General features: G+C 34.6%; 1 protein-coding gene across 15 annotated transcripts in view; it reads left to right on the top strand.

The window, feature by feature from the left end:
• Positions 1 to 7,177: 7,177 nt before the first annotated feature.
• Positions 7,178 to 9,265, top strand: part of ADAM2 (ADAM metallopeptidase domain 2) — a 61,144-nt gene continuing 59,056 nt past the window's right edge. For 9 of the 15 annotated variants that reach the window (XM_010958029.3, XM_074353587.1, XM_074353590.1 and 6 more), the window contains exon 1: positions 7,178 to 7,549. The gene's annotated coding sequence lies outside the window, so the exon portion shown is untranslated. The remainder of the gene's footprint in view (positions 7,550 to 9,265) is intronic. The other 6 variants (XM_045518856.2, XM_074353595.1, XM_074353592.1 and 3 more) reach the window with 1 other exon arrangement.

The following is a 9,265-nucleotide window of genomic DNA, read 5'->3' as shown; positions in this document are numbered from 1 at the left end:
TCCCTGTGCTGTACAATATATCCTTGTTGCTTGTCTGTTTTATACGTAGCAGTTTGTATCTATTAATCCCATACCCCTAACTTGCCTGTCCCCGATTCCATCTCCCCTTTGGTAACCACTAGTTTGTTTTCTATATCTGAGAGTCTGTTTTTGTTTTGCACATATATTCAGTTGTATTATTTTTTTAGATTCCACATATAAGTGACATACACTATTTGACTTTGTCTGACTTATTTCACTAATCATAATAGTCTTCATGTTGCTGCAGATGGCAGAATTTCACCCTTTTTATGGCTGAGTAATAGTCCATTGTATATATATATGTCATGTCTTCTTAATCCAATTGTCTGTTGATGGGCACTTGTGTTACTTCCATGTCTTGGCTATTGTAAATAATGATGCTCTGAGTATTGGGATGCACATATATTTTCAAGTTAGTGTTTTTGTTTTCTTTGGATATATACCCCGGAGTAGAATTGCTAGATCACATGGTAATTCCAATTTTAGTTTTTTCAGAACCTCCATACTGAGGTTGAGTTTATGAGCTAATTATATATTTTGGATAGTAACCTTTCATCAGTCATATCATTTGCAAATATTGTTCCCATTTAGTAGGTTATCATTTTCTTTTGTTGATGGCTTCCATTGCTGTGCAAGAGCTCTTAAGTTTAATTAGGTCATTTTTTTTCTTTTGTTTCCTTTGCCTTGGGGGACAGATAGAAAAAATTGCTTTTACATCAAAGAGTGTTCTGTCTATGTTTTCTTCTAACAGTTTTATGGTTTCTGGTTTTACATTTAGGTCTTTAATCTGTTTTGAATTTATTTTTGTATGTGGTATAAGAAAATATTCTAATTTCATTGTTTTACACGTAGCTGTCCAGTTTTCCCAGCACCACTTATTGAAGAGATGATCTTTTCTCCATTGTATGTTCTTACCTCCTTTGTCACAGATTAATTGACTATAGTTGTGTGGGTTTATTTCTGGCCTTTCAATTTTATTCCATTGATCTATGTGTCTGTTTTTGCACCAGTACCATGCTGTTTTGATCACTGTAGTTTTGTAGTTTAGTCTGAAGTCAGGGAACTTGATACCTCCAGCTTTGTTCTTTTTTCTCAAGATTGCTTTGGGTGTTTGGGGTCAAAGGACCTGTTTTTTAATTCACTAATTCTTTCTTATTTTTGGTCAATCTGCTATTGATGCTCTCTTGAGCATCTTGACCAATATTCATCAAAGAATCTTGACCAGTCTCACACCTTATTAAAAAAATTGACTCAAAATGGATCATAGAATAAAATATAAGAACAAAAACTATACAATCTCTGTAAGAAACACTTAGAGCAAAATCTTAGCAATCTCAGTTTAGGTAATGATTTCTTAGAAAACAAAGCACAAGCTGTTAAGGAAAAATTGATAAATTGGAGTCATTAAAATGGGAAATTTTGCTCATTACAAAAAAGTGTCAAAAATATATAATGACAAGCATAAACTTTGGAAAAAATTTGAAAATCTATATTAAACAAATTCTTATATCAAGAACACTCACAATTGAATAGCTTGAACACAGACAACCCAATTAAACTGGACAAAGATTTGAATTGACACTTCATTGAAGAAGATATATGGATCACATAAGCATGTGAAAATCCACTTAGCATCATTAGTTATTATGTAAGTGCAAAATTAAACCACAATAGGATATAATTTACAACCCACTTAGAATCATTAATATTAAGACCAACTTATCAAATATTGACAAAAAATTTAGAGCAACTGGGAATCATTTATTGCTGGTAAGTGCGTGAAATTGCATAAACATTTTGGAAAACTGCTTGGAATTTTACTATGAAGTTAACCATATATTAACCTTATTACCCAGCCTTTCCTCTGCTAGATGTTTACTTAAGAGAAATGAAAACAAAGAGCCACACAAGGACTTGTTTGTAAAAGCTTTATTTGTAATAGTAAAAATGGGATACAGTCCTATTGTCTATGAGCATGTAGATGGATAAACAGATTGTGGTGTATCAAACAATAGAATACTACTTAATCATAAACAGGAATGAAGTATTTGTATACATAAGATGAATAAATCTTAAAATACTTTTGCTGAAAAAGAAGTCAGTTCAAAAAAGTTGTACATACATTATGATTAAATTTACATGCAATTTTAGAGAAGGAAATCTAATCTATACTGACTAAAAGCAACCCAATCAGTGGTTTCCTGAGGGTGGGGGTGCTGGTAGGGCACATGGTTTACAAATGGATGTAAGACAATATTTGGAGGTAATGGATATGCTTACTATTTTGATTACAGTTTCAAGATTGTATTCATATGTCAAAATTCATGGAGTTGTAGATTTTAAATATGTGCATATTATTGTACATCAATTATACTTTAATATGCTTGTAGGAAAGAAAACTATTAGGCAACATCTCTAAAGCCCTCTCAAAATTTAATGCCTGTTTACCATTTAGGCTTATATCTGTCGCTTCATTTTTTTGCTGTTGAGGATTTCTCTTACTTTCTTGAACATATGGATTTGAGGTTATACTTTAAATAAATATGTTATAATATATATATATAATAAACATATGTATACACTTACATATGTAATTGACCTCTTGAACAATGTGGTGGTTAGGGACGCTGACCCTCTACACAGTCCAAAATCTGCATAAAACTTACAGTATTCCCTCCATACGCTTTGCTCCTCCATATGCATGATTCCACCTACAAATATTTAAGCAAGGAAAGATTCAGCCAACCTAGATCATGTAGTACTGTACTATTTACTATTGAAAAAAAAAATCTGAGTGTAAGTGGACTCACACAGTTCAAACCTGTGTTGTTCAAGGGTCAGCTATATATATTTATAGTTTTATCAAGCACTTTAATTACTATTGTTCCAGAGGAATTTTTTCATAATATATCATCCTCCACATTGCATGAAATATGCCTATATTCTTCCTTTAGCTATCCAAACAAGTTCAACTACATTATAAGAAAGCATGTTACTGTATTAAATGAGATGTTCCATATTTATGATCTTATGTAATGGCTTATAATTTATCTCTTCAAGATAAATTTCATCATTTTCATATCTTGGGAAAAAACTGAAGCTCATCATAGGTCTAAGTACATTCTGGTCCACCATCCATAGCCCCTGCCCTCACATAACATCTCTTCAACAACATTCTATTTTTTTCTCCACATACACTATCAAGAATATATGTGGAAACTATGGAAAAAATACGTCTTTACACCTAGAAATCTCAGACTGCCTTAGCCTTGGCATCTTTTTTCTCCTTACCTCAAATATTTGCATGCCCTTTCTGTCCATGACAGTGATTTCATTTATCATTCATGGGAATTTGTTGGGAAATTGCTACAGCATATGTCATGGCAATATTCCATGCTCTGCTCTCTTAAAGTTTATCTCAAACTATGTTTTTGCCCCTTGCAGGTAACTCGTTTTAATTAACTATATAGCTAATTCAACAAATATGTATTCAGTCAACATATTGTTATGAAGTACTTACCATATTCTAGACATCGTCCTAGGCACAGTGAGAAAAATGGAAATTTTAAAAAATCCCTGCCCTATGCAACTTACATTCTAATTAGGAAATATTACTATTTACTGTACATCTTATGTCACACAGTAGACAACGCCTCTGAACATTCTGAACTGGTACTTTCATCACCCTCCAAATGTTAATTCATTTGGCACAATATTTCTCCCTTCTTTACAAAAAACAGTAATAGATTATTAATTTAGTGTTTTAATCATGTCTCTTTCAAAGTGATTCAATTTTCTTTTTACTTTCGTATTTTATTTTCTAATCATCCTTATCTTCCAACTTCAGCCTTGCTAAGTCTGTTCCTTCCTAACTGGATCTTTCATTGACCCTCCTAAAAAATATAGGCTACTTCTGCTAATGTCTGCATTTCCTCACTCCACTTTCTTTACTAACTTTCTGCATGATATTCTGCCAGATTCTAGCAAGGTTTATTCGGCTAAGAGAAAAATGCACCACTCAGATCCCCCTTCAAGAAAGGATTTCTTCCCAAGGGAGGAGTGTGGCATCCTCAGATTCTTAGCTGATTTAAGATCTGTTTCAGCTTTTGAAACAACTACATGGCCTTGTGGGTGTGTATCAGTTCAATTAACAAGCCAAACATTGGTAGGAAGGCCTAAACTTTGTCTCCTTTAATGAGCCATCTTTGCTCTGGTGCTTCTCAGTGTTTGCTCTGCAGCTCCCTTGCTTGAGTTGGCAGAAAGTCAGTCAAGTCTTCATTATGGTCCTAGACTCCCCTTATCCAATTCTGCTTCCTCCTTCCTTTCACAGATTTTGCTCCCTAAAAACCATTTTGCTCTCTAACTCTTCCTCAGCCTCTGCTTCTTGGAGGACACAATAGAGATGTTCACTATTGACTCGTTACTACCACACAATAATCACTTTCTCAGTTCTCATTCAACTTGATCTCTGAGTAGCATTTGAAATTGCTAATTGCCCCCTCTGAAATTCTGTTATTTTCTTTTTAGTCACCATAATTATACCATCTTCTACTTCCTTACTGACCTTAATCTTTAGTTTCATTTACTATCTGGATTCTTTTCTCCTAATCCCCAAGTCATCTGCATTGCCCACAGTTCTATTTTCGACTGCCTCTTTCTTTCCATATGCTTCTCTTAGATGACCTTATTCACTCTTGTTCTTTCAAATTCCTTTTTTATATGTTCATAAATCTATATATTTCAATTTAAACTCTAGAGCATGACTCATATTTCCAACAACCCATCCAGTATCTGTACTGCTATTCCACAAATACTTTGGGTTCAACATATATTTAACTTAACTCATTATCTCCCACTCCCTGTTCAAATCTACTTCTAGAATTGGTGCCACTCTCATCACAGTTGCTTAGTCATCTTAAAAGTTTCATTAACCTTCATGTCAAGTTATTCAATAAACCTGTTTTTTTCCTAAATATCTGGGAGATACTGTCAATAACTTACTTTGTCTTCCCATTCTCTAATCTTGAGGATGTAGACATTTTTATCCTAAACTATGGAAAAATTCCCCTTAATGAACTCATTGCTTCCAGTCATCATTCTCAATCCTACCACAACCAGACTTTTACAAGTAATCATTTGAACACAAAAATCCATCATTCATTTGCCCTAAACTTTTTGGATGATTTTAAATTAAGAATAAAGTCCTCAAATATACCAATACCCATATCAGTTATCTCCTCATCTGTAAATGACTGAGATCTCAAATGTCACACTCCTAAGCTTCACTTGATATCTGTAAACAAAAGTATCTTAATACTATTCCCAGAGAATTTTGAACATCCCTCTAACGAAGAATTTTTCTACCCATGGCATCTCCAGTCACATCCACATTTCTGCTAGTCTCTGATGTCCCTGGAGACAGGGATGGTGTCACACACATTCTGACACTGGCCTAGTTTCAGGCTTGCAGTAAGCATGTAAAAAATTGTTGAATTAAAGACAAATGATTTGAATGCCTGTAAGTCATGTCCATTAAAAAATGAGCAGTCAATACCAACACACAAATGAATTTAAATAATAAATATATATATTTCCTCATTTAGTTATTTGACTGAACTACAGAGATTTTCAGTTATAACAGGAACAACTTTTTAATGCTTATCATGCCTTCAACAACATATGTTAGACTTCAAAGTTTGATCAGGTTATAGACAATCAGAAAGTCATTATACTTTAGAGCAGCACATTCAATCCTGACATATTAAATTCCTTTAATTTTCATATAATCAGAAAAAAATAAATTACCAATTTTAAGGTATGTAGAAATATTCAAAATATTAAATAAATATGTGATACAACATGCACTAAATGAAAATTAAATAATTAGGCAATAAATACACTCATGAAATATGCTGGATTGGCTATTTTGAAGTTAAATTTCCTCTGTTATCATTTGCTATTCTTTGCACAACTATTTTCTTGATAAACACAAAAATGATGTAGGTAAGCATGAAAAAACTTTTTAAAAACAGGCTAGCTTTACATGTTTTTCCATTTTGTTTCCTTTCACAAATTGAGAAAACACAATACAGTCATTTGCTTTTGTATATAAATATTGCATGTAAGGAATGAAGCACAAATATTCCATGGAAAGACAACTTAAGAACTGTCTGTCAAAAATCCTTGGAAAGTGAAATTATGCAAGTTGCCAACCTGCATATTAAGCCATTAAAATGAATGCTTTTTCCAAGTTGATACTATTGCTTTTCCATGTGCCTACAGCTAGGGAAAAATATTTATTTTTAACCTATCATTTAGTCTCCTTAGCCACAGATTTTCCTAGAAAGGCAAATTATGCACAATGTAACAATACATAATGGGAAAATAAGTTTGTTTTACAGAATCTTTTTGCAGTTGTGATTTTTATTGCCTGATACTTAAATTACAAATCCATACAGAGGGATTAAAGCATATACATACATATTTACACATTTCATATTTAGCTTTTTAATTTCATTACCTTAACTGAAGAGTTTTCTAAAAACTAAACTTATATACAATGATAGAATTAACTTAGCCTTTTTTTTCTTTTCTTTAGTTTTTGTTTTTTGTTTTTAGCAATATCTCTTTGTGTGTGTGTATATGTTTATTTTTACTGGAAACTTAAAGTAGAAATGTGGCAGGAGATATGGTTAAAATGGCAATGGTCAGCTACTAAACATAGCGTGAACTTCTGTTCAGTTTTTCTTTACTACAGTAATTCAAACAATGCATCAGAAAGCTATAATATGTATATCAATATTGCCAAGAACTTCACCAACAAATTGGCTGTTTCAAGAGGAAAAAGTGAAGTTTATAACTCTTATGTTGCCCCGTGAATATCTTTAAAATGTCAAAATTTTTTTAAATAAAGCAAACTTGGGCAAGACAAGGGCTTTCCTGTACCTCATACACCTGATAGCAGGTGCCTGCCCAGGGGCTGCAACTGGGGCTTCTCTCCTCAGAGCTGGACCAGAGCCAAGACTCTGCTGCCACACTTTCTCATCTCACTCACTCGCCCCGCCCCGCCCCTTCCGCTCCAGCCCCGCCCCGCCCCTTCCGCTCCAGCCCCGCCCCGCCCCTTCCGCTCCCGCCCCGCCCCTTCCGCTCCCGCCCCGCCCCGCCCCGGCCTAGAGCCCAGGCGCCCGCGCACCACCTGCTGCAGCCGTTTAGCGTTCAACCGCCATCGCTGTGGCGAGGCCGGCGGCCACGCAATGCTGTCTCTCTTGCTGCTCCTCTCAGGGCTGGGCCGGCTGACCACCACCAGCCATCGTAAGTGAGGGCCGTGCTGGGTAGGAGGGCTGCCTGTCGCAGTGCCCCTCGGCTTCAGAAAAGCAGGCCAGGCCTAGGCGAGCCCAGCGTCGGCTCAGAGCCCGCCCAGGTGCTGGGCCTGCTGGTTGGAGGGCTGAGAGCAAACATCACTTCTACAAATTACAGTGGCGAGAAGACTGGGTCAAACTCCAGTGCCGGCGGTGATTCAGAAACTCAGGTAATTCAGAAATCACTGTAAACAAATGAGTGTTTTATTTTTACTGGACTACAAGTGCCAAATCATGCGTATCCCTTCATGAAATTCTGTGTTTAAAATTGCAGTGCTCAGGAGCCGTTTTGTCTGAGGGAGAGCAAATGTTTTGGTTTTGTTTGGTTTCATTTCGTTTCGTTTCCTTTCCTTTCTCAAGTAATAGGTGGACATTATGAAACAATTTTAAAACACAAACCAAAAAAAAAAAAAAAAAAAATTTACCTAAGTTCCTATCACACAAAATGGCATATAGAGTCTACTGGATTTTTTCTAGAAAAGATGTACATTTAAAAATATATCTTATGTAAGTGAAGTCATACTAATAATTACCTTGTAACATGTTTTTAAAATGACAATGTATAAAAAATAATCTTAATGCCTATGTTTACATATATATTCATATATAAATCATTGTTAAAATGAAAGAGAAAATTAAGCTGAAGTAGTCTGGATTCACAGTGTCCAAAGTAGGTTTCTGAAAGGAATATACAACAGAACTTTTGGTGAGAAAGACTAAGGAAGATGAAAAGGAGAAGGTAAATATGTACTATTAGAAATGAGGAATATATAAGGGATTACATAAACTGATGAAAAAGTGTATGTCTTTAACTTGTACTTTAAAGAAAATAGTTAAAATCATAAAAATATAACAATGCTAACGCCAGATGAAATAGCACTGATTCTCTTATCCTATTAACAAAGTGAAACGTTGCTTAAATCCTCTTGTCCCCTCCCTTTAGAGATTCTGATTCTTAAAAAAACATGTATAATCATATCAAAATACATAAATCTGAACCTTTTTTTGCATACCTAAACTTGTGTGTGCCCTCACCCAGATCAGACCCCTCAGAAAGTTCCTTTGTGCCTTTTTCAGACATAACCACCAACATCACTATTTTGTTGTCTCTAACTTCACATGAAAGGGATCATCCAGTAATACTTGTTTTTTGGTTGTCTTCTTTTATTCAAGATTCTGTTTTTGAGATTCATGCATGTAATTTTATGTATGAATTTGTTAATAAATGTTACAGTTGTGTAGATTACCAAAAATTGAATTATTTACCTGTTAGTGGACATTGTTTCTGGTTTGTAGGCAATATGAATAAATCGGCTACAAGGAAACAGGTGTTCTATTGACAAGTGTTTTCATGTGCATATTTCTAATGGTGAAATGCTGATTTATAGTAAGAGCACATTCACATTTATTGAAATCTGGTAAATAGTTTCCTAAAGTGGTTTTACTATTTTACATTTTCACTAGCAATACATGAGCATTTCAGTTGTTCCACATCCTCATGAACAGTTGGCATCCTGGCTCCTTGTTGTTGTTTGCAATTTTGTTCATTTTATTTCTCTTTCATTCTGTCCTTTGTGGTTTGTTGGCCATCCTGTGATGAATAGTAATGATGAGTGATAGCTGCATGTTGATGGGCCAATTGGATATGAATTGCAAGTGTCATTTTTTAGGGATTTCCTGTTAACTTTCTTAATGGTGCCTTTAAGTGGACATCAGAGTTTAGTTTAAATGATGTCCAGTTAATCAAATATTTACCTGTTCTTTTTATCTTCTGTTTAAGAATCATTTGCCGACACAAGCCTTGGGAATATTCTCATAGAGTTTCTTCCAGAAATTTCTAATTTTTGTTTGATATTTATGTCCGTGATCATTTTTTAATGCTGTGA

The sequence above is a fragment of the Camelus bactrianus genome, chromosome 26, assembly GCF_048773025.1.
Source record: "Camelus bactrianus isolate YW-2024 breed Bactrian camel chromosome 26, ASM4877302v1, whole genome shotgun sequence".
Classification (NCBI taxonomy): Eukaryota; Metazoa; Chordata; class Mammalia; order Artiodactyla; family Camelidae; genus Camelus; species Camelus bactrianus.
This window is presented reverse-complemented; position numbering and strand designations above follow the sequence as displayed.